Here is a 26,289-nt window from a genome sequence, read left to right as displayed (position 1 = left end):
ACACAGAATCACCAAACATAAGACAAGAGAATCAGATGAAAAGCATTTTGCTCGAATTAAAAATGAATTGTAGCACAATACAAAAGAGTCAAGATTCTGTTATTATGTTTAATAATGCCAAAGTTCCATCTTAATTTGCCGGCCTCATTTTGGCACTGACTAATAAAATGCACTGTTTTACACAGTACTTCGCTCAGAATTAGATTTTCAGGGAAATCCCCTAGCTTTGTTTCCTTGCAGTAAGTTGGTGCAAGTGCTTTTAAGTCCCAAGGAATACAGCACATTTGTCCCTTACTAGCTACACAGCTGCAGATGGTCTGTTGAGCTCCCCTAAAAGGCTTGAGTGTTCTGTCTGTAGCAGTCTTTAAACTCACTCAGTGGCCTGAAAGACAGTTTCCTCCCCTGCAAAATTTTGTGTGGCTTCCAAATGATGCATGGCAACTATAGAAAAGCGTTTATGCAGTTCTGATGCCCAATATGGGCATTTGTAAAGCCGGGCTTCAAGTGTCTAAAGCAGGTGTGTATCTTTCCTCTGATGAACAAAACACACCCACTGTGTTACTTTTCTAACAAGAAATGACACAACTCCTCACTGGGTGATCCTATCAGATCTAAGCACTGGGTGATCCTATCAGATCTAAGCACTTAGCTGGCATTGAGTCACTTTGTTTCCAAACAGGTCCAGGCTTCTTAGAATCATTCCGTGGCCCTCCAAGTCTGCCTTCCACGGTAGGAGAACTTCTAAGATATAAGATATTCTAGCAATAAATTGGTCACAGATGCCTGAGAAAGCCAATCTACTCCTCCAAAATCTGCACACTGAAATCAAGTCTTGAGCTTCCAAACCTACCAAAAAAAAAAAAAAAAAAAAAAAAGTACTGAATGCCCTGCAGTGTTGGCGCGCACCTTTAATCCCACCATTTGGGAGGCAGAGGCAGGTGGATTTCTGAGTTTGAGCCTGGTCTACAGAGTGAGTTCCAGGACAGTCATGGCTATGCAGAGAAACCCTGTCTCAAAACAAAAACAAACAGAAAACCCGTACTGATTTATTTTACATGGAAATCATATGTCCCTTTTCTTGCTAGAAAACATTTAAACAGTCACTACAAAAACTCAAATGTGAATTTGGGGAAAGCTGTTACAAATGTATGCTTTCTGGGGTATTTTTGTTTGTCCATTTGTTTTGTTTTGAACTTTTTAGGATTTATAAGTTGTTTTCGTTTGTTTGGAGTAGATTTTTGGAGAAATTTTGAAAAATGAACAAAAGGGTATAATTTTTTTAAAAAAGTGAGACTAGGGCTAAGAAGAATTCTTGGCGGTGGTGGCGGTGGCAGCGGTGGCGGCAGCGGCGGACACGTACATACACATAATAAATAAAAATTAAAAAGCAGTTTGGATGTACACTACACACCAAAGTTAGTATCTGTTTCCAAATAATTGTAAGGGCACTTTTTGCCCGTTAGCGACATCAGCAAGACCTACTAGGAAAATCACGGTGGTGTCTCAGGCCTGAACGTCAAGTGTGCCCTCGCTGCCCTGCATTCCGACTGTCTACCAAGCCTCTCCGCAAAGCTCCTGTGCTAGCTTCCCGGCATCCCTCTCAGTTCTGTGTTCGCCACTCCATCTCTCTTCTGTGTCGGCTTCTGGGATTCTCAAGGGCGCGGAAAGGAGGCTCTTCCCCAGGCCATGATATGGGAGCAAAGAGGAAAGAAATGGCTAGCTGACCTAAAAATGCCCAAACCTGAAACATACAGCGGAAGAACGAAAGGCTGTGCCAGCAATGCAGGGAGCTAGGGGTTCAGACACTTCCCCGGCTAACTCTATGGCAGGCCCTTCAACGTTCACTCCTCTCATCCTCCTGACAGCCCCACTCAGCATTTACCCTCTGCATCGCTTTTAACATTGCCTTTAACATAATAGAGCTTAGCTCTTTCCTCTCCTATCAATAGGTATTGAAAAACAATCAGTTTCCACCACTTAAATTATTTTTTCTAATTGTGTATGTGTTGTGGGGTGACGATACTCAACTTGCCTTGCGGTGCACTATGGAGGTCAGAGGGAGTCCAGTATCTCCTTGCACAGTGAATTCTGGGGATCAAACTCAAGTCACCAAGCTTGGCTGCAAGTGCCTTTATTGCCAAGCACTTTCGCGTGTTGAGCTCCTACCCCTAAGCTACAACACACATTTGAATCAGAAACACATCCCTCCCTCAGCCAATGTGAAGGGGATTGTCCGCAGGTCACTGCTTGGCTCTTAACAGTCCAGTCCTCCACCCACGCTTTCATTCACGATAAGTAGGGGTGCACTTTGACTTCGGTTATTCTGGGTGTCTCTTGAAAGACAACTCATGAACTAAAGTTCTTTGGGACTCTACATGCGGAGTGGAGTTCCCTAACCCTGAAATGTTTTTATTCCTGAATCCCTAGGAGGGATTTCTGACTTCTCTCTGAGAATATCCATCCGACAATTCAAAATCTTCGCTTCTGAACCTTTTACCATTACTTTACCTTAACATCATTCGTTTCCTCTCTTACTGGCCAAACACTGAATTCCAAGGACCCTTCTGGGGCTCTAAAGTTATCCTTCAATAATCCACCTATGGAGAGACAGAGCAGCAATCGAAATCTCTGTCCAGGGTGGTCTGCTTATTTAATCTAGTTTGAAAAATGGAAAAAGTGGCTAAATACTCCAAATATCGTTTAAACTGTTAAAGCTTTTAAGCTCTAGTTTCAAAAATCATTTTCTTCCACTGTAAGCCCTACAGCAATTTCATCAAACACCCTTCTCTACTAAACACACACACAAACAAGTGTGTGCTCCCGCTCACACTCACAACCCACGAATACACATACACGTGCGCACAACTGCTGCCACCCTACTACCAGCTCTGCCACCGCTGCTGCCACCACAGGACAAACGTATGTGAAGCTAACCAACTAAATCTAAATCTTCATATTGCTAAGACTTTTACACCACACCAAGGATTTCTCCAAAACCCCACCAGTAAACGAAATTTTATGAAACAACTTAGTGGAGTTGTTTTGTGGACAAATTTTCCATGACTTTTTTTACTCATAGCCAATATAGTCAACTACGGAAGGGACCCTGAAATCTTCCGTTTGGATCAAACAAGGGAAGGACCCTGAAATCTTCCGTTTGGATCAAACAAGGGAAGGACCCTGAAATCTTCCGTTTGGATCAAACAAGGGAGGGACCCTGAAATCTTCCGTTTGGATCAAACAAGGGAGGGACCCTGAAATCTTCCATTTGGATCAAACAAGCCAATGTGTCACTTATGAGGTCCTTCCAGGATCGAGGACTTTTCCTGGCTCCCGCGGAAGACTTGGGAAGCAGAAAACCCGCTGGTTAAACATCCTCAGAATCTAGTCCAACGAAATTGATGGAGAAGTAGTTAAAATTACGGACAGACCATACAGACCTGTGCACATCATCTGTCATAGTAACTAGTAACGAATTGGGAAGAACACTGGCTCAGAACTGAATTCTCAAACAACTATTTTATACAACTATTGGAGATGGTCTCAAATCAGAGTATAAGCCTGTAAGCTTACACAAATTCGTGCACTTCCATGGGTGTGTGTTTGTGCATGAGAGTTTTTGCACCCATATGCTAACATTAACAAAACATCAGGATGTTAGATGTTACCCTATACCGTGATGGTAGTAGTTAAGAAAAAAATTAAATACAAGAAGTAGGCTTTATGGCACTGCAATTAAAGTAATTAGAAAAAACACAGCAAGCTCCAAAATTGAGTGCTTCAACAAATCATTGCCAGTATTATAAGAAATACAGAAAGCTCCATTTAATTTTCCTTTCAGTTCATCCACTACGGAAAATGTTAGCAAGACACATTCTCAGGAATTATCCTATGAAAATTCATTTTACCCTAAAAATGAGTCGTTCCTCAATTCAGACTTATGGCAGCATTGTCTCTCAATGACTTTGTCTGGATTCCTTAAGTTCTTCTTTGCCCTTAAACTCTGCTTTAATTGCACTAAAGATGTAAGTTGAGTTGGAGAGATGTCTCAGTGGTTAAGAACACTGGCTGTTCTTCCAGAGGTTCCAGGTTCATATTTCCAGCACCCAAGTGGCAGGTCACGACGGTAACTCCAGCTCCAGGGGATCCTACACCCTCACACAGACATATATGCAGGCAAAACACCAATGCACATAAAATAAAATAAAATGTTAAAAAATATTTCAGTCAACTATTGCAAAACCTCTCTTCTTAGTGTATAAATGACACAGGTACCAGGCCACAGCAGATGGTTCTGAAGACAGAGCCCTGCTTTTCCCCAGCAGCACATCAGCCAGAGACTCTCCCCAACCAACAGCTCCCCAGAGCTCCCAATTGCCTCTAACCTGGCTTTGCCAAACAACTCCATAGCTTTTCTTTACAGCCATCTTGCTTCAGCTGGGGACAATCAGTGCTGTGAGCTGCTGTCATCTGGACATGACATGGATGCTGCACACATGAACTACAAGACACAAAAGTGTAATTTTTACACTGAGCCAGCAAGCAGGCATGGTGGCAGTCATCTTCAGTCCCAGCACTGAGAGGCAGAGGCAAGTGGGTCTCTGTGAGTTCTAGATGAGCTTAGTCTACAAAGAGTTCCAGGACAGCCAGTGCTACATTTATTTGAAAAACCAAAATAAATTAATAATAATAATAATTACTACTATAATAATAATAAATAAAATGAGCCAGCAAGGTATTTCAGAAGGTAGAGAAAGGCACTGATGATTTGAGTCCTATCTCCAGAACCCACCCGTGGAGTGAAAGGACAGCCCCATTGCCCTGAGTTGTCCTCTAACTTCCGCAAGTGCACGGGGTACCTATGCACATACTCGTCTCTCTTTGTGTGTTGTGTGTGTGTGTATGTGTGTGTGTGTACACATAATAAACAAACAAATGTAATTTAAAACATTTTTGTAAGGCAAGAGCTAAGTATACTACTCCTGGCAACATACCCAGAGAAACACATACACACACACACACACACAGAGAGAGAGAGAGAGAGAGAGAGAGAGAGAGAGAGAGAGAGAGAGATTTATCAAAGCATTATCAATAAGAGCAAAATAGGTAAACAAAATGGGATATGAAAACATGATAGAACATTTATTACTCAGATATAAACAAATCATGCTGTCTACAGGAAAACGCTTGGAATTAGAGATCGTCATATTAAGAAAACTGCAGCAGACAAAAAAATGCAAGGAAAGAAATTATTAGGAACAAAGGGGAAATAACTAAGCTAAACTAACCAAGAACAAAATCTCCTTGCAGAAGCGGGGTAGGGAGAAAATGCCAGCCAAGCGGTGATGGAGCAGGCTTTTGGTTCCAGAGCTCAGGACGATGCGGAGGCAGCCAGGGTGATACAGTGAGATCCTGTCTAAAGATAATAAGTTTTTAAAAGTGAACCACCCATATCGGGGAGGCTGAAGAGAAGAGGCCAAGGCCAATTCCTACTGTGCACCCTATCTCTGCCTGAGCTCACTCGCCATCTGTAGAATTCTGACGGCCTCCCTGCCCCCAGCCCCTGGTGCTGAGAACTGAACCCGGGGTCTTCTGCACATGCCAGGCAAGTCTTCCACCACTGACAGAGCTGTAGGTCCCTAGCTTCTAAATGAATATTTTAAAAACTGTTTCATATATGCTCTGAAAACACTTTGTAGGTGAAAGAAGTCTTACTTCACTCCATTTTCAAGTTCATGATGGTTTTTTGTTTGTTTGCTTGCTTGCTTGCTGGTTTTTTCCTTTAAAACGAAATCATTTGCTGTTTTGAACAAACAGAAAGTAAGAGTACGGTAACAGTGTCTTGTGTGCTTAGCATTCTCTGAGCTGTTCGAGGAGAGCTGCAAGTGGATTTTATATCCCCTGCTACAAAGCTGCGATCGACGGTTACTTTCACCTTTCAGTCTCAGCTGAGCCTTTTGTGCAATTGCCAGATGTCCCAGTCTCTCAAGGTGACAGATACAGTCCACTGCCTTATGCAGCCTCATCCTGGTACCACCTCCCTAGGAGACAGCTGGGTAAAACCTACCTGACTTACCAATTGACCCCCAGGTCCCTTATAGAGAGTTCAGACCACTGAATCATTCTGGCCACCTCTGTCACAGAACCTCAATGGAACTCATGCTGCCTGACCCAAGCCCCCAAGTAGCTCTCCCCATGGAACCCTGCTGGGCTAACACCCTGCCCTTCCTCCCGGTCCCCTCCCATTGTGTGTGCCTCTGGTCTGGGCAATTTCCCCTACCCACTGGCTTTGGAGACCCCATCTTCTCTGGGATTTGTAATTATCTCAGTGATTTGTTGTCCCCTGCGCTTTGTTCTCCTGCCTCCTCCCTTCTTACCTGACCTGCACCCCCTCTCTTACCAGTAGGGCTCTCCTAGACATTAGCTGTCTCTCTAGAAATAAACTGGATAAAAACCAGACAGTAACCACGGGTGTGTCCTAGTAAGACACCCACAGAGGTGATGATAAGCCTTGGAATGGGGTTTTAGGTTGGAAGAGAGAGCAATGTTCATTCAGCAGAGACTGGGCTTCATACTTTAAATTTTCATCTTTTCCTGGATTAGCAATATAACAAACACTTCAGATACCAGGCAGAGCAGCAAGCCACAGCTCTCAGCCAGCCACGTAATCACCAGGAGAAAAAAAAATGGTACTCTGCTGCGCAGTGTTGCTAAGCAACAATGTGCAGTAGCTTAGGCGTATTCAATCTGTTTTCAATTTAAGATGTGTTCATCTTACAATGTGTTTATCAAGGTGTCACCTCATTATAAATAAAGGCTCATCTGCAAAAGTAAGTTCCCCCTGTGTAGAACGCCTGGTCACTGGTCTGACACTTAACCATTATGAAGCCAGGCCATAGAGGTGTCTAGAGAAAGGCTCATAGATTTGCTCCACGACTAGCTCCAAATCTTGTCAGCCCAAAGCTGAGTCCTGCTTCCTGCCACAAGGAAATTAGAGGAAGACAGGATAACAGTGTAAAAAGAGAGTTGCAAACAGGAGAGTCAAAGCATTGTGGCGGTCTGCACTTGCCCTGGATGTTAGCTCTTCTACACTCACATAAACGAAGGAAAGCCCAGAAACTGCACTGGGACACTCAGGGCTCTGTCACTGAGGGGCTGTAGCTCTTTCATGCTGCATAGCATAGTGTCCCAGCCACATCTCTGTCCACCCTCAAGTATTCTGTTGCCAGTGTCATCATGAATCTTCCCATTGGGAGGAAAATGACATCTCTGTTCTGACAGGAACGGACAGACCGACCATAGAGAGGAAGGACTGATGGCAAGGGCTCCCCCTCCCCCTTCCCAACAGAGAGCTGACCAGGTGGGATCTAATTGTCGGGTCAAGGGCTGAGGTATACAGGAAATTAATTCCCATAGCGAGGGAACAGGGAGCAAGTCCCTGAACCCATTGAGTGAGGAGTTACTGCAGGACCATCCCTAGCCTATATTCTCTGTGGGGAATAAGCTCACAGCCAGCAATGAATGGCATCACCGTGGGACAATAGGTATGAAGATTGTGGTGTCTATTTGGCGCCTTCTTTCTCTTTGTCCCTCTGACCCTAATGAGGAGACCTTAGAGCAGGAAGCAGCTGGTTAGGAACAGGGACAGTCAGAATTGGAAATGGAGGCTGTGGCTCACAGCAGGGAATAGTTGATACTATCAGGAGCTTGGCAAATGTCCAGTGTGAGGGGAAATATACTGTAGCTGCCTAGAAATAAGCCATTCCAAAGACTTTTGAGGGAAAAAAATAGTGGCTCCTGGATAGCCAGGGCTATACAGAGAAACCTTGTCTGGAAAAAACAAACACAACAACGACAGACAGGCGTGCTAAGATGGGGTGGTAAGCCTAGCTTATTATTCACAAAGCCCACTATTATTGATCCCCAGTGCTACACCTACAAAGGGGAGGAGGAGAGATTATCTTGTAGTTGGGGGCTTTCAAGAAAAAAAGCCTCTGGTTGGGACACCAGGTCTGTATCCATCCTTTGTTCCTGCCTGACTAAAGAAAAATAAGGAAGATTGAGGTTTCTGGTGGATAAAAGTCTAAAACAAAACAAAACAAAACAAAATGTTGGTCAGGCAAAACCAAATGTGCAAGAATACATATTTATAGAACAAAAGCGTACAAATCATAATTCTGCAAGTGAAGTGTGCTGAACGTTTTACATTGTATCCTTCCTGTGTGATTTGATGAACTATTTCCTGAGGAAAACAGCTCGTGCTCCTGGGGCTCCCTCACAGCTTTGGTCCTGAGTGTCCAGCTTTCCTAACAAGTTTGTGTTAGCATCTATGTACTGAAAACCTGAGCATGTGGCTTATGTGATGGTAACACTGAGTTGTGAACTCAAGGCTTACTGATATTTGAAGATCTTAATTGTGCCTCCAACTTTTAGCCTAGAAAGACACTGGAATCTGTTCATAAAACAATATGGGGAACTAGAAAGATGGTGCAGCAGTTAAGAGCACTGACTGCTCTTCCAGAGGTCCTGAGTTCAAATCCCAGCAACCACATGGTGGTTCACAACCATCTGTAAAGGGATCTGATGCCCTCTTCTAGTGTGTCTAAAGACAGTGACAGCCTACTTATATACATAACAAACAATTCTTTTTAAAAAATATTACGGGGCTGGTGAGATGGCTCAGTGGGTAAGAGCACCCGACTGCTCTTCCGAAGGTCCAGAGTTCAAATCCCAGCAACCACATGGTGGCTCACAACCATCCGTAACAAGATCTGACTCCGTCTTCTGGTGTGTCTGAAGACAGCTACAGTGTACTTACATATAATAATAAATAAAAATCTTTAAAAAAAAAATAAAAAATAAAAAAATAAAAAATATTACGACTGACTGGACAGATGGTGTTAAAAGCACTAACTGCTTTTGGAGAGGACCCATAGTTCCCAGCACCCAAATGATTGTTCACAACCATCCTTTTTGTTTTGTTTTGGGGTATTTTGTGTTTTTGTTTGTTTGTTTTTGTTTTTATTTTTCTAAGACAACACAGAGTTTCTCAATGTAGCCCAGGTTGCCCTGGAACTTGCTCTGTAGACCACGCTAGCCTCAGACTCTAAGGTCTGCCTGCTTCTGCCTCTGGAGTGCTGGGATTAAAAGTATGTGCCCACTTCGGCCAGCTAGACTTCCAAACTCTAATTCCAGGGATCTGACACCATTTTCTAATATCTGTGAGCCTCAGGCATGGACATGGTGCACATTATACACACACACACACACACATACAGGAAAAGCATTCACACAATAATTTGTAAAATAAAATAAAAATTTAAAAAGGAATAACGACTATATAGCTGTTTAATTTTCTGTGAAGGGCTGGAAAGATGGTAGTGTAGGTAAGAGCACTTGGTAGAAGCCTAACAACCTAAGTTTGCTCCCCAGAACTCACGGAAAGGTGGAAAAAAGTGCCCCCCCACACACACAGAGAGAGAGGGGGGGGGATTTAAATAAGCCTTCACTGAAGTATGTAAAGAACTGTGGGCAGACTGAGGCTCCAGCAAGGTTTCAAACGGCTGTAGCCAGAGCATCCAAGACAAGAGGATGGAAGGTTTTCAAGAAAACCGTGAACTGAAGACCAAGCTGCAGCAAAATAAAAACAAAACAAAAAACTACGCTCCAAGCCCTACACACAGGGTGTGTTGTGTGTACAAATTAAAATGTGTACAAATCCTTAACACAACCAAAGGAAATTAGACTGCGCAAAAAATAGGAGCAGCAAGTCGTGCAGGATAGTGGAGAGATGAGACCGAAACACACCGACAGTAAGCAAGGCAGCCACTACAGACATCTGTGTGGCAGGTCCTGCAAACAAAGAACCTCACAAAAGGACAGACACAGCTGCTGGCAGGACAAGACGCCCGCCCGGGGAAGCACTAAAGGAGCGGAGGGCCACTCATAGATGAGAAAGGTTTCCAAGGACTGGGGGATGGGAAGGGAGCTCCAGGTCACGGAGGTTCAGATTTACAAGAAAAGATAGTTCTCAGCATCTACCACACAGTGTGACTGTGCCCCACGCTATGAACTATCCTTGAAAGAAGCAAGCCTGTTAACTTCGACATTACTGGTGTGCACTACCGTGCTTTAAAATCTTGGCAGAAAATAAGGCCAGACGGCAGCCCTGCTTATTACCTCGTTTTGCCCTTTTAATCCACAGGACGTACAATGAAGATTCTAGAGTGTTCCTGCAAGCACCTGCTCTTCTCAAACCCTGGGTCGCTCTGTGTGATCTTGTGGGACTTGAGCCACCTGCATTCTTACAATCAAATCTTGAAGACGATCTTTCTCCTTCTCAGTCACTTTCATATTTTACCATAGCTCAGCTGAGTCTGGGGGACATGATTAGATTGGCTCGGTAATGGAGTGGTTTGGACCCCACTAAGTGATGATCGATCTGCCTGCTGCTCTGGTGCTGTGCCGTGGACATCAGCTCTAACCAAGAAGACACCGCTAGTGGGAGCACGCTTCCTGCTGATGGCCGCTATGTGAGTATCCTCTCTCTTTTTTGTCGGAATTGCGGCGTACATCAAACTTGGGAAACCGGGGAGCTGAGTTCTTCTTGAGCTGAGTAAGAGTCGTGACAAAGATATAAAAACTGTCACTGGTACAACAAAACTGTAGTGCACGGTACCCCAAAAGAGTCCAAGATGAGAACCCTAAGGGATAGGACATTTGGAGAGTTCCAAGACAAGTTGACTGGGATGTTTAGAGTCCCCCAAACACATATCATTCCCCAAAGAGTTCCAACTAAAAGCTGGAGGTCTATGGGAGCCCAAAGTGTTTGAGGGGAGAGGTCTATCACATATACTCTCACCAAGAGTCCAGGCTTCATTGAGACTGGCAATCAACACAGCAGTGTACCTAGCCCAAGAACACCACCCCCCCCCAAAAAAAAAAACACAGTTACTAGGGTAAAAGATTGACTGCTAACCCTAGATCTCTAATCACACCAAATCCTAACCTCATCTGGGGACGGGGCATAGGAGCTGTGGTCCCCTTCCACATGGCTCATCCTGTGTCTCACCTGCAGTTGTCTATTCCCAAATTTCATCCTTTATCTCTATCTACCATACTAAACTACTAATTCAATAAGTAAATCGGTTTCTCCAATTTTCTGAATGGATACAACAATCTGGTGAATGAAACGAAGGCAAAATCACCTCTGAGATCTCTTGACGATGTAACTCTGCACAGAGGCTTACAGCAGTAATTGTGTGTCCCAGTTCTCTCCCCTCAGAACTCTTGGAAGCACCACATCTGGCAGCGCCAGCTTAACACCCACTATGTTGCTGGCAAGAATACTCTGGTACAATTAGTTTGTGAGCTGCAATGCATACACTGCACCAGGGACCTCGCTGTAGGGATCGAGCTTAATGTGACTTCAGGCATCTTGGTCTTCGTCTCTTGTTTTATGCAAGCCCTGGCACACATCCCTAGTTCTATAGGTCAGAGTTGTGAAGACAGCTCATCATGGTGCAACACGATGCCTGGACTGTTTAGAAGTTCAGGGGTTTCTGCTTCGTTGTGTTTAACACTTACTTATTTTTTTATCTTCATGTATGTATGTATTTTTGTGTATTTATGCATTTTCAGATAGTCACTCATGTTTATTCTCTGAGTTCCTCTCTCTGTGTGTGTGTGTGTGTGTGTGTGTGTGTGTGTGTGTGTGTGTGTGGTGTTGAGTGCGCGTGCGTGTGCACACGTGTGCCTGCAGATCTCACAAGTGCACTTCTGCACACTGTAGCAAGCTTGTGGAAATGGTAACCTTCTTTCCACAAATGGCTTCTGGAGGCAAACAGATGGTGAAACCATCTTGCTGGCCTTTTTACGCTTTTGTCTTGTGGTTTTTGTTGTTGCCCTGTTTTGCTTTTTAAGACAGGTAAAGTCTTGTGTGGTCTACATTGGTCTCAGATTACCAATCCTCCTGTTTCAGACTTCCTAGTTTTTTGTATTACAGGACTGTACTATGACACCTAACTTTCAAAGTGTTTAACTTTAACTGACGCTGGACATGATATTACTTTTTGAAAAGGACTGTACATTCAGGTTAGTCTCAGTGAACCTTTGTGTGGGTTAACTCCTTCCTCCTGCTGTGAGCTAAGCTGTCTTACTGCTAACCACACCAAACACTTCTAAATAAAAGCCTTCCCCCCACTTAAGATTATAAGTTAGACATATAAAGATAAAACTAAAGGCTAAAGTATGTTGTAAAAAGGTTCATAAAAGCTAAACTTGAAAGATATATATATGCCCACTGTAATTAAAGGTTGTTTAAAAATGTCTAAAGTTTACAAAGAAAAGTGCTTGCTTTTGTTTCTAAGTCCCCAGCAAACTGCATTTTCTGCAAGGAACTGCTGAATCTGCCTGTCTTTATTTATTTATTTATTTTCCATTTCAGAGCACCTCCGGTCTGGATCTGAAACATCAGAACTAGCTTCTCTAAAACGAACACTTCAAGCATACAAGCCTTTCTAAAGGATTTCCCCGCTCCCTAGTTGAAGTGTAGAAAAAAAGAAAGAGAAGAAGAAAGAAGAAGAAGAAGAAGAAGAAGAAGAAGAAGAAGAAGAAGAAGAAGAAGAAGAAGAAGAAGAAGAAGAAGAAGAAGAAAACACAGCAGCAGCAATATCCAGAAGAGTAAAACACCAAACCCACCGTCGCCTTATGGACACACACATGCTTAAACCATCGATACTCTCATGATGCTCTCTCACAGCAGCTGCTGCCTAGGAGCAATTACTAAATCCAGAGCAGACAAAGGACCATCATCTGGGTCTGGTCCCAATCAACACACTTCTAATCATGTCCTCCAGACTTGGTCTAACCAGGTACAGTAAGACAAACAGATATGAAAATGATTGCTTTTATTTAATAGCTTTTCCCCCAGTGTGTCTGTCTGTCTCTCTCCTCTCTATCTCTCCTCCCCCCTCTGTGTGTGTGTGTGTGTGTGTGTGAGAGAGAGAGAGAGAGAGAGAGAGAGAGACTGGGCGGCCAGAAAGGCTTGGGACTCCTCTTGTCCCCGCCTGCTTCTCAACACTGGGTAGCAATTATGCTTTCCCCATGTCCTGCCTCTCCACCATCTGACCCAGGTCCGCGTGCAGCATGGTATCCACTGAGCCATCTTCTCAGCTCCATATGCTCTTTCTCTCATATCGATATATTAACTATCTTGTGCTGCAAAGATCTAGATTTGAGAAAAATTAAAATCCTCTTTGGGAGGTCATTAAACATGGTGATTTACAGGAAGGGCAGGAGCAGGCACATTTCAGCACAGTCCCTACCGGTCAGGTAAACCTCTCAAAAGCCAAAAGCAAACACAAGTGCTCATCCAAAGTTCAAAAAGCTACCAGAAAATTCCTACACTTGTAAGATGACATACCTTGTCTTTCTTTATTGTCACATTGACTGGCAAGGGACTTGGCAGAAATTTAATAACAAATTACTTGACACACAACTTCTTTTTAAGGACTTTTTTCTCCCATGTTTGTTTGTTTCTCACAGATTTTCCTCTAGAGTCATGCAAGATAGACAAGCCATTGTACACCCCAAAGCCCGCTTCTCAGAAACCTTGTTGAATTTACCGTGCTGAATTTAGTCACTAAGATTTCTCGTGCAAAGCAGAGGAGATGGCAATTCTAAGTTCATCCTCAAAACCACAAAAAGACAGCCATACTGGCAGCTGTCACGGGTATGTTGATCTGAAGAGTTTGCTTTTTGCTTGCCTTTAAAATTAAAAACCAAAGCAAACCAAAACAAAACAAAACATTGTCCCATGGGGCAGTGTAGCTAAATGGAAGTTTCCCCCAAACAAGGGAAAAGCCTTGTTTCCCATTCCCAGCACCACATTACAACAGCAATAATGTTTTGAAGAGAAGACCAGAAAAGTTATTCAATTATTCCTCAGAAAATCGAATTCCATGGCGGTTGGGAATGTAGCTCAGTGGTGGAAAAGTGATCTATGCTCTGGGCTGAATGCCCCAGAACTGGAGGGAAAGCATAATCTACTCTAGCATACTAACCTCAGAAATGGGACAGACGACAGTGTTCAGAATTTCCCGTTTTCTCTTACATCAGAACACCAGCACTGAAATTCACGACGATATACATTCTCTCCCACCGGGTTTCCTTGCTGATAATGCGCTTAGACAACAATTACAGGCCCTGAATTATCTCCCTACGATGAATTTGGCGAACCAGCATTAAACAGACATATCGTATTAGCTAATGGCTTATTCTGTCCTTCCATTAGTACCTGGAGAATGAGGGTTCTGCCTTTACGAACCCATTCCCAGTATTAATCGCTTTGAAAATGCGCGTTGCTGTGTGGGGAGACCTGAGGGCCCTGCTTTGAAGAAGTCCGACGGACACGAGGTTGCTGGGCACGCGGTGGGTGAGTCCACGACTCCCGGCTCGGGCGTCGGGCTCGGCGGGCTAACGAAAACCAGCTGGTTTGAACCCCGCGCGTGGCCCGCTCGGCTCGGGACACCGGCTCCAAGCCCGATCGGGTCTCCAGCGGACTCGCTTCCTCCCGGATCACCCCACGGATCCCACGGCGCCCGGTGCGGCCGCGGCCACCTCGGTCACTCACACCCAGAACCCGGGTTTCCCGCCGCCAACCCCACCGACTCTCCCCGAACCGAGCCGCTCTCGTGCCTTGAGGCACAACCTCGTCTTCGCTCTTCCGATAGAAGAAAACACTCCTGCACTAAGGACGAATCCTGTCCACAATCTCTAAACACCGATCCCCAACCGTAGGGGAGGTTGAGGGGCTGGAGGGTGGCTTCCTTACTGAGGGCCAAGAGTTTACTGCTCCTGTATACAGACAGACAGACCCCAGAACTCGGAGGCTAGGAAACAGGTGGAAAGGCTCTCCTTCAACTACGTCTCAGCGAGCGAGCTCCTCCAACCTCCTGTTTCTAACTTCCATCCTCTGTAATAAACCTATAATCTTGGAAGTAAACTGTTTTCTGATTACTCCAAGCGATTTTAGTAAAGCATAGAACCTGAGGGGTAGTCATGGAAACCTCTGATTTATAACCCGGTCACATGCACAGGTAACCACTGTGGCTAGCGTCTGAAGTGGGGGTTGGGAATGCTGCTGTCTTGGGGAACTGAGCCCAGAATCTGTAGAGATCTGTGCTCCCCAGGTTGGCAGGGCAAGAATCCAGTTAATTTTGGTACTACAACCAATATCTGAAGAGAATTGGAAAACTCTTGGTAATAGAAGAAAAAAAAAAAAATCCCTAAACTGGTGCTAGGAGTGAAACAGAATATTCTGAATATAAAAAGAAAAGTGGTTTTTCCTATAGTAACTAAATCCCCATAATGAAATTAGCAATGTTTTCTCTTGTAGAGCTAAGGCCATTCTCTTTTCCAAATTGAAATTTAAAAATCAAAGAGCTTGTCCTTTCTTTTGAAATTCAGCAGCGAAAACCTGAATGGACCCCTGCTAGCCTTACAGACAGAGAAGGGGAAAAGGGGCCTCTGATGCTTGGTCACCTTGGCAACGATTGTTTTAAGCTTTTTTTTTTTTTTTTTTTTTTTTAAAGGAATTTTGAGGAAGAAGCCTTGTCTGGCTCAAACCGGTTGAAACCGCACACCCCCTCCCCTTACCCAGGAACGGCAGAAAATATCTAATGGGCATGAGCGTCCTTTTGACGTCAGAGGACCCAAAACCCACCCTCAGGTCATGCAATTGCAGCCATTTTCTGAACAGGCGACCTATGAAGAGCCCTGAAGTTTGCCTACGCACACACAGACCACCTCAGGCACGGACCGCCAATTACTTCAGCTTTCCTTCCCTCCAATCACCTTTCCCCACACCTCAGACCACCGATTAGACCCTATCTCCAGGAGGCGGGTTTAACCCTTAGCCCCCACCTCAGCCCCTCCCCCTGCCTGCCTGACTCTTGAATTAAGCTCTTTTAGAGAAATTGTCCCCTCAGACATGGGCTTTCTCTGAACAGCCTGTGGAGACTAACCTAGTTCGTATTACACTCGCAGGGTCTGACACCGCGATCATTCTATTACTATAGTTTTTTATCTATTTCCACTTCCCTCCAGTTTCCTAATTTCTTCTATTTATAAATGATGTCCTTCTGTTTTCTTATTTGTAGATATAACTATGCCCCCCCCATAAAACTAGCATAGATATTAAACTAAATACAATGGTTATCACTATTCTGCATACTGTGATCTGGAGATAAAGCATATGAATATACCATTATGTATTTGCTGTAAAAATTATACAAGTGCCTAATGCAAGCACTGGCTGAGGGCAAACCAGAGGTCTAACATTATTCTTATGGCCATAATCAATTCTTTCATTAGGGTGTATTAGGGAATAATTCAGTTGACTAGCACATGACTTGTTAAAATGCCCAATTTCAGTTAATTTAATGATCAATGGCTCTGATCAAATTATCTGTGGCTAATTTGTCCACATGGCTTTTTTTTTTCTTTCCCCTGTATTGGGGTGTATACAAGAACTCTACCACTGAGCCATCTTCCTGACTAATTTGTGGTTTTAGTCCCTTTTGCAGGGGTTGAACCCAGAGAGTTCCAGGTGTTAGTTATGAAGCCCACCAAGCAACACCCTCAACCCATAGTGGTTATTATCGATAACATTTTGTGTTGATTTTTAATCCTAAAAGAAAATGTACATCAATTGAAATCTAGTGCTCTGAACAAGGTAAGGGTGTCCTGGTGTCATGGGGAAGATATACCATGCTGTTTCTTTCGAAGCAAAGAAGGATATTTTAACCATAAGATAACACCCTGACAAAGGGGACTCTTTTGCACCACAGGATTCTGTACAGGACTTCATTTCTCCTGATGAATGTTAGTACAACAAACTGAGCTGTTCACCCACCCTTGGCAATCCAGCTCCCTTCAGAACTGATCAATTATCTGCTGCAGCAAGAGAGAGATTCTGTCTGGGCAATCTCTTAAGTTTGATGAATACATTATGCACTAATTGCTTGGAAAAAAATTAGAAAGCAGGAAATGGTCATTTTGTGAGAAATTGCTGAAGAGCTCCCAATCAGTGTGAGCAGATCTCACTCGCGATGCCCAAAGAACAGTCTCCAGTCTTTTTCTTTTTAGTCAAGCTTTTAAGTTTAAAAAAACAAGCATGTAACAATTTTGTAAAATAAAAAATAAACAAATAAAAAAGGAGAGAGTTCCATGTGTCCCAGGTTAGACTCCCAGTTCCTCTGCAATCGTGGATGATCCTAAATTTGAGATCCTCAGGTCACGCCTTCTGAGGGCTGGGATTAAAGAAGGAGGTGAGAATTGAACCCAAGCTGTGTGTGTGCCAGGCAACCATTCTATTACTGAAGTCCATCCCCTGTCTCCAGAGAACACTCTAGGGGTTCTAATAAAAAGTTAAAATGGCACATATTCTCTACAATTATTCTTTTCTTCCTGTATGTTGGGGAATACAATTTTGAGGAAATCTGAAAAAGCAGTTGTATGCAGTGTTTGATATATTACATTTTTCCCTCCAAGACAAGCAGTTTAAATATGTGCAAAATTCATCCTTTGCTAGTTAAATGCCCCCAAAGCCAAAGGCAAGAGGAGAAACTCTATATCAATAGGTAAAATGATATTTAGAAAGTTAAAGGAACTTCCTAGATAAGGAACAAAGAGCTTAGACCTAGGTTGTTTTGAATATATTCTAAAATTTACCGGGCTCAGCAGGTAAGAGCACACTGACTGCTCTTCTGAAAGTCCTGAGTTCAAATCCCAGCAACCAACCGTAATGAGATCTGACTCCCTCTTCTGGTGTGTCTAAAGTCAGCTACAGAGTACTTATGTATAATAATAAATGAATCTTGGGGCCAGAGCAAGCAGGGACTGAGCAAGCAAGAGTTGACCTGAGTGAGCGGGGCTGAACAGAGCGAGCAAAGATCCTAAAATTCACTTCCCAACAACCACATGAAGGCTCACAACCATCTATACAGCTACAGTATACTCAATCAATCAATCAGTCTTTAAAATTTACCAAGCTTCTTGGTTAGTGAATATAAGGAATCATAATCAGGCATGGGGGAAAGCCGGGCGTGGTGGCGCACGCCTTTAATCCCAGCACTCGGGAGGCAGAGGCAGGCGGATTTCTGAGTTCGAGGCCAGCCTGGTCTACAGAGTGAGTTCCAGGACAGCCAGGGCTATAAAGAGAAACCCTGTCTCGAAAAACCAAAAAAAAACAAAAAAACAAAAAACAAAAATCAGGCATGGGGGAGCAGTTAATAACAACAAAAAAAAATCACTTTAAAGGCAGATAATTTTTTTACAGTGTCTTTCTATGTAGCCTTGGTTGTCCTAGAACTCCCTCTATAGACCAGGCTGGTCTCAAATTCAAAAAGATGCTCCTGCTTCTTCCTCCTGAGGAATGAAGGACATGAGCCACCACCACCTGGCAGTTTTTAATTCATGCACCATGGGCATCTTGGCATCGGAGAAGGGAGAAGACAAGAGCAGGTTGAAAAGGGAACCAGGGTGTGTAGTTCTCAGCAAATCTGTTTGTTTCTGCATTCAGTTCCTCCTTCTAAAAGGTTAAAATGGTATTTGGTACCTGGCAAAGCTAGCTCCCCTCCTGAGACAGGTTTCATGGGTTCAACCACCCCAATTTGACTTTTGATTGGCAACAACTTCCATTTTCAGGACAAGAGATAAAATTCCCCACCACACCCCACAAAATTTCAGGGAGAGTTATCAACCACTACAAAGCAGTATGTCTATCCAATCATGAAGTGCTTATAACAAAACCAGTTTCCCTAATCCCATGCTAAAGGAGCCAGTTATGAGCAAGCCTAATTCCATCCCTTACCCCAGGAAAAGAAGGAAGTACCAACCTTTTCTAATGCCAAAGTCGCATTTAACACATCAAGGATACCTGATGTTTCCTGAGCACTTGGTAAGTGTGATACTTTGCTAAGCAACTTCAGTGCACTTTCAGGGCTAATTCTCACAATGGTGGGAGGTACTTCTAATCAGCTAAGAGAGGATGGGCAACTCGGCTTTTAATTTGATCTGATTATGTAAATCAGTTGTAATGGAGGAGCTATCCTCGACTCATTTAGTTATTATACCAAGTGATTGACTGACTCTGAATCGTTAGTAATTTTTTGTTTTGCATTGAAATTTGCAATAGTAGCACTTGAGAGAGTAATTCTGGACGTCATTCAAGGGCACATGAGAGTGGCATTGCTTTTTTGTGCATGGCTTCTACTTGCTGTATCTGTAGTGAGCTAAACTTCACCGTGCTTGGAACTCTGACACCTAGGATTTTGTTTTTTTTCTGTGAAACCAAGGCACTGTGGTTTTGTTGTTGTCGGAGTATCAACCTAACCCACTGGTGAGCCCAAGAAGACAGTTAATACTCAGAGCAAAGGGTCAGCCTAGTTACATTAGCTTAACTTTGGGCCCTGCTGAATTCTCTCGCCTGATCCAATTCTGAAATGTTAGCCAGATAGCTTGTTGGTTAAGAGCATCTATACTCATAGTACCTAAGTTTGGTTCCCAGCAATTAGCATCAGGTGGCTCAAAGCTGCCTATAACCCCAACCCACCAGGAAGACCCTCTGGCTAGCACATGTAGCTGGAAATACATGCACAGGCACACAGGGACACACATATAGTCAGAAATAATACAACTAGCCAGGCAGTGGTGGTGTCTGCCTTTAACTCCAACACTCGGGAGGCAGAAACAAGTAGATCTTTTTTAGTTTGAGGCCAGCCTGATCTACAGAGAGAGTTCCTAGACTGCTAGGGCTACACAGAGAAACTCTGTCTTGAAAAACCAAAATTAATAATAATAATAATGAGGAGGAGGAAGAGGAGGCAGAGAAGTATATCTTTAAATTCTGAAATGCAGGAGTTTGAAAAATGGCTAACTGTTAACAGAACGGGCTGGTGAGATGGCTCAGTGGGTAAGAGCACCCGACTGCTCTTCTGAAGGTCAGGAGTTCAAATCCCAGCAACCACATGGTGGCTCACAACCATCCTTAACGAGATCTGACTCCCTCTTCTGGAGTGTCTGAGGACAGCTACAGTGTACTTACATATAATAAACAAATAAATAAACAAATCTTTAAAAAAAAAAAAAAAGTGTTACAGAACACCCAAGTTGCAGAATACCCAAGTTTGGCTCCCAGAACCTGTCTGGTGGCTCACAACCAAATCCAAAGACTCTTCTGGCCACAGCAGACTTGGGCATGCACACCAATTCATTCAAACACACATACACACACATACACACACATAAACATAAAATTAATAATAAATTGTATGCTCTGCAGAGAAGACACACACTGAAAGCACAGTTTGAAGAATTTATTAGAAAATCTCCATTGCTGATTTAAGTTAACTGTACATTTTATAGGGGCTGGGGAGATAGATAAGAGGTTAAAAACAGAGGTTGCTCTTCCAGACAACCTAGGTTCCATTCCCAGCATCCACATGGTGGGTCACAACTGCCTCTAACCCATGTCCCAAGGGGTCTGCTGCCCTCTTCTGGCCTCTATAGCATTGCCTGCATGTGATGCATAGACATACACAAAGGCAACACACACACACACATACATATTTTTTTTTCTAGTGTACACTGGTGTTTTGACTGAATGTATGTCTGTATGGGGGTACTGGATCCTCCTCTGGAATAGGAGTTAGACAGTTGTGAGCTGCCATGTGGTTGCTAGGAATTGAACTCGGGTCCTCTGGAAGAGCAGCCAGTGCTCTTAACTGCTAAGCTATTTCTCCAGTTTCCCCCTCCCCCAAAATAAATATATTTAATGTATAGAGGAAAGATAGTGGCTGTGTTGCTGAGAACAGTACTATGAGAGATGTAAAGTTTTGCTGTAACCTAAAAACTAACCTGCTTCATGACTGAGCAGCACTGAAGATTCATCTTGGTATTCATCATGGGATCCCCATTGTTTGGAACTGCCTGCTGGGTGTAACTAATAAATACATCACACCTTATTTGGAAACTGAGATTAGAGATGTCTTCTACTAACACTATATTATGATTCTAAAATAGCCCCTCTCTGGAGGGTTCTCCTCAGCACACTGTTGAGGACTTCAAGGCTTTAAAAGACAGTTTTTGTTTTTTTTTTTTTAAAGGTGTCTTCAGACACTCCAGAAGAGAGAGTCAGATCTCATTATGGATGGTTGTGAGCCACCATGTGGTTGCTGGGATTTGAACTCAGCACCTTCAGAAGAGCAGTCAGGTGCTCTTACCCGCTGAGCCATCTCACCAGCCCAAAAGGCAGTATTTTGATAGACTCCATTTACTAACCAGTGAAGTTACTGTGTCTTAGAAATCAGTAAGCCTGAAGACCTCATGCTTGCCCCTAATTCCATCCTGGACCATTCTGCCTGATTTGAGGCAGGTGTTGTGAATACATATGAATGTAATTAATATACATACACATATTTAAAAATTAAGGGCCAGGCAGTGGTGGTTCACACCTTTGATAACAGCACTCCAGAAGCAGGAGGATCTTTGAGTTCAAGGCCAGTGTGTTTTACAAAGCAAGTTTTACAATAACCAGTGCTACACAGAGAAAACCAATCTCAAAAGACAAACAAACAAAAAACCAGAACAAAACAAAAGTTAAAAATAACTGGGTGGCTGAGTAGTGGTGACACATTCCTTTAATCCCAGTACTTGGGAGGCAGAAGCAGGAGGATTTCTGAGTTCGAGGCCAGCCTAGTCTACAGAGTGAGTTCCAGGACAGCCAGGGCTATAGAGAGAGACCCTGTTTTAAAAAACAAAACGAAACAAAACAAAACGAAACAAAACAAAACAAAACAAACAAAAATGGGTGCCTGCAGTGTGTAGTGGTGTACACACCTTTAGTCCCAGCCCTCAGGAGTCAGAGTCAGGTGAATTTCTAAGTTTGAGGTCAGCCTGGTCTACAGAGTGAGTTCCAGGCCAGGAAAGCACACACACACACACACACACACACACACACACACACACACACAAAACCTACTTGCCCAAACAAAAGACTGAACAAACATTAGTACTCAGAAAATTGATAGCTGTTACTGCTTTCTATTGAACTCTACAGACTTTTTTGTAGTATTTTTTTTAAAGTAGGAGCTGCCTTCAAGTACATACTCATGTATGTGTTTATATATAAATATAACATTATATTTAAAATAAATTTTATATATTTTTAAATAAAAAGATTTATATTAATATATATAAGACATCTATGTAGCCCTGGCTAGCCTACTAGTCACTATGTAGTCCAGGCTGGTCTTGAACTTATGAACTTGCAACAATCTTCCTGTCTTCCTGTCTCTGCCTTCTGTGTGCTGGGATGTAACCACCTCCCACCCTTCACTTCATGCACTACTTTTATTATCTGAAAATGATAGAAATTCATAATGACATTTTAACAAACAATAACCTTCTTAATTTCTTCTTGGTTTGCCCCCTTTATTAGAGAGAAAGAAAGAATACATTCTTAGAATCTTACAGGTTATCTCTCTTACACCCTGGACGTGATGGTTTCTTAAATCAGATGGGACAGAAGCCCTGTTTTCTCCTCCCCTTCCCTCTTCAGTGTTTCAGCTTTAAAAATGGACACGAAAATCAGACATGGTATCTCATACCTGTACCCCAACATTCGGGAGTCAAAAACAGGAGGACTACCACAAGTTCAAGGCCAGATTGGACTACACAGTGTATTCCAGATCACACCAGACTACAGTGTTATAAAACCTATTTCCAAAAAATAAATAAATGAGTAAATTAATAAATAAATAGGAAGGCATTCACAGGAGTTTTATATAGAAATAAATAAATAAACAAACAAATAGGAAGGCATTCGCAAGAGTTTTATATAGAAATAAATAAATTAATAAACAAATAGGAAGGCATTCGCAGGAGTTTTATATAGAGGCACCAGCAGCGCTCAGGCACTTGTCCCTCAGCCAAGAGGCAGGGCAGGCCATGACAGCTGTGGATGGTTTGGAAACTGATGGCAGAGGAGGCCTGTTTCTACTCTCTATGGCTCCCTGACAGAATCGGTGGTGGGATGAGTGAGGCTAACAACTGCTGTGGCAGCTTCCCAATTCAGCAAATGGCCTCCTGAAAATAGAAGTACGTGCACAGCTCTCAGGGCTGTCCTGATCCTACAGCACAGCTCTCGGGGTGTCCTGGTCCTACGGCACAGCTCTCGGGGTGTCCTGATCCTACAGCACAGCTCTCGGGGTGTCCTGGTCCTACAGCACAGCTCTCGGGGTGTCCTGGTCCTACAGCACAGCTCTCAAGTTTGCGTGTGAGCACTCAGCCTTGAGTCTGTTCCTTCAGACCTCCACCTTAGCAGGGCTTCTGATCTCAAGCCAGCCTGAGTACTCTTTCTCTCCAGACGGAGACATCACTGTGAGGTTAAAGAGAGAACTCCAAGGTCATCAACATTCTTTCTACCCCTCCCAGCAACAGGTGAGCTGAGAGCTCAAGTTCTGGGAGGGAAATGTGCTGGGATGGAATCCTAGGTCAGGGTGCTGAGGCTTCTCACCAGCAGGCCGAGAACTGGAGCCCAGCCCAGTTGAATACAAACCCAGTAAAGTATGTATGCCAACGTGGCTGTTGGGACCCCTGGGCTGGCTACAGAGGCAGTGCTGCACTTCAAATACAGAATGGATTTTAACCCTTAGATAGAAGTCACAAACCCCACGGAGAATCTGATAAGACTACTAATCTTTTCTCTTGAAAAGCTCATACTCTAGCCAGGTTCAGTGGTACACACCTATAAGCCCAGCACTTGAGAGGCTGAGAGAGGAGGACAGTGAATTCCAAACCAGCCTGGGGTACATAGTGACCTTAGAATACTCTAAGCTAGACCATAAAGTAAAACTCTGTATCTAAAAACCAAGCCAATGAAAATGAAGGATTGTACATTCTGCTTTAAAGAATTGATGTATTCAAGTTCAAAGCATATTCGGTAAAGGGCTCTGGCGGGGATGAGTCACTGGGATGGCCCTGTGTGTCTAAGACTCAGCTCAGACGCCGGAGTTAGTGAACATAATCAACTCGCATTATTCCTAAGTGTCACTGGATCTTCTGTTTTGTTTTGTTTTGTTTTGTTTTTCTGAGACAAGGTTTCTCTGTGTAGCCCTGGCTGTCCTGGGACTCACTCTGTAGACCAGGCTGGCCTCGAACTCAGAAATCCGCCTGCCTCTGTCTCCCAATAGCTGAGATTCAAGGTGTGTGCCACCACATCATCGAATTTTTAATGTTCTAAAAGTCTACATGATCATAAAGCAACTATCAGGTTTTGTTTTCCTGGAGAACTGAATCTCGTGACTTCCCTAGTGGACTTGTCTTAGGAGCATTACCTCTTTGAAGCATTCTCAGTTCTTGGGTCTCGGTGAGTGAGAAATACCTTTTCTCTGTGGCATTCTTGCTTTCAAGGATTCACCACACTCACCTAATGAACGGAACCCTCAGCCTACCCAGGGTCGGACAGCATGCTTGTTTTATGGGGAAATACCCCTTTCTGTGTGTTAATCTATTGAACACATGTTAGTCCAAAGGTTCATATAGTAGTGAATGTGGGCAGTAACTGTAGACACAGCAAATTCACATTATCAGGCCACATAAGTCTAGAGGCTGAAGATCATCAAAGAAGATGTCTCCTAAAAGGATGCACTGGGTTTCATTCTCATTCCTGGTATGGAAAATCCAACCTCTCCTCAATTCCTCTGGTCAGAGCCTCCAACAGATCCTTGAGGCAAATTTCCATTTGCCTAACAGCAGTTGTATTTAGTGTCAGAGTCTCAGAAGCCAGCACTGAGTATAGTCTGATAGATATACCCTTTCTGCTTTTTTCTCCCTAAGGCACACTGTACATTCCCCATTCCAACATCAAAGGGGGAAAATGCGTCTGGATGCATGTAAACACACTGAAAACCAAGGACAGTGCAGTCACCTGTACATTCCAAGAGCTCCTATGCAGGATAGGGACCCAAGTCACATCAAAGAACGGCAAATTTCTTCACTATCGCCATGGGAAAAAAAAGATGCGGTGGAGGATGGGTGGGGGAAGATGAGTTTCAACTCAGAATTTCAACACCACTTCTTTGTTTCGCTAAACTGTCCTGCAGAGTAAACAGTCCATTGTTTTTCAGAGATATTAACAAGACTTCAACTGTGAGATGAGAGGCCTGATGTACTATGCAGGCACGGACTGTTGAAATTAGCTGCAACATGGGGTGGGGGTGGGGTGGGGGGCAGAGATGAGGTGTCGAGGTTTAGGTGTGTTTGAAGAGCAGCCCCTGGGGAACTGTGCATGCAGGCAGGTAGTATGAGAGGCCCAGGCGTTGCCAGGAAACCAAAGCGTGGGGGTGGGTGAAGTAAGAGCCAGGGAAGAGAAGTTCATCAATGCTGTGTTGCTGAGAGGATTACTGCTGGGAGGCAAGATGGCTCAGTCCTGCTGGGGACAATCTGACAAGCGGCTAGAGCCTGCTTCGGAATATCCCACTGGGAGCCTGGAAAGCTAGTACATATAGCTGCCTATTTGTGATCAAGGGTTGATAAATGGCACTGGGACTTTAAGCCCCAATGAAAGCACTTGGGCCTGAGGCAAGGCTGGCCAAGGTGACCAGCTACAGAAGAGGCAGGTGACCTTAGAGTGGGAGGCTGTTTTGTATAAGATAAACAGAAAGACTCTTTGGGAGAGAGGTTACGAAATATTGGCTATAGGACGCCAACTCTAGGCGCTAAATATTCATTCAAATCTGCCACATGCATCAACTCCCTACATCTTTGGCATCAACTCCCTACATCTTTGGAAGAGGGCAGCAAAATAATACTAGAAACGTGCCTACATCCCAAGTCACAGTCCCTGAAGACCTGAGGAGCCAAGAGGCTGATGAGGAGCTAGACAGTCAGAGATGAAAGACCCGGATGCATCTGCAATGGTTCTCAATCCTCTTCCCATCTCAGGGGTTACTGATGGAGCAAGTCTATTTTAACGTTACATCTACTGCAGCCCCTTCTCCTCTTCAGTGCAGCCAGGGCAGCAGCAGTGAGAGTGAGCTGAGTAACACACCACCCGCCCTCCCGTGTGTCCTCTGCACCTTGCCCGCTCTCATTTGATACTTGCCATCTCCTATCTTCAACCGAGCCCATAAAAATCTTTAAATAAATGGCCACTTTCTACCACACAGATACTTGCAGATCTCTATGCACTTCTGGTCTGTTTATAGCAGCAAGGAATTGACCCAG

At 43.8% G+C, this 26,289-nt stretch overlaps 1 protein-coding gene and 1 long non-coding RNA gene across 4 annotated transcripts in view; one reads left to right on the top strand and one right to left on the bottom strand.

The window, feature by feature from the left end:
• Zdbf2 (zinc finger, DBF-type containing 2) overlaps nt 1–26,289 on the bottom strand; it is a 114,219-nt gene that overhangs the window by 51,559 nt on the left and 36,371 nt on the right. The gene's annotated exons all lie outside the window — the stretch shown is intronic.
• On the top strand, nt 9,822–15,004 carry 1700039I01Rik. Of its 2 annotated transcripts, none has more exons than XR_003948680.1 (3): nt 9,822–10,532; nt 12,446–12,872; nt 14,119–15,004. It is a non-coding gene; the product is annotated as an RIKEN cDNA 1700039I01 gene (long non-coding RNA). The 2 variants fall into 2 exon arrangements; XR_373460.3 differs by having other exon boundaries at nt 13,546–15,004.

This window comes from Mus musculus, chromosome 1, assembly GCF_000001635.26.
Source record: "Mus musculus strain C57BL/6J chromosome 1, GRCm38.p6 C57BL/6J".
In the NCBI taxonomy this organism is placed as follows: Eukaryota; Metazoa; Chordata; class Mammalia; order Rodentia; family Muridae; genus Mus; species Mus musculus.
This window is presented reverse-complemented; position numbering and strand designations above follow the sequence as displayed.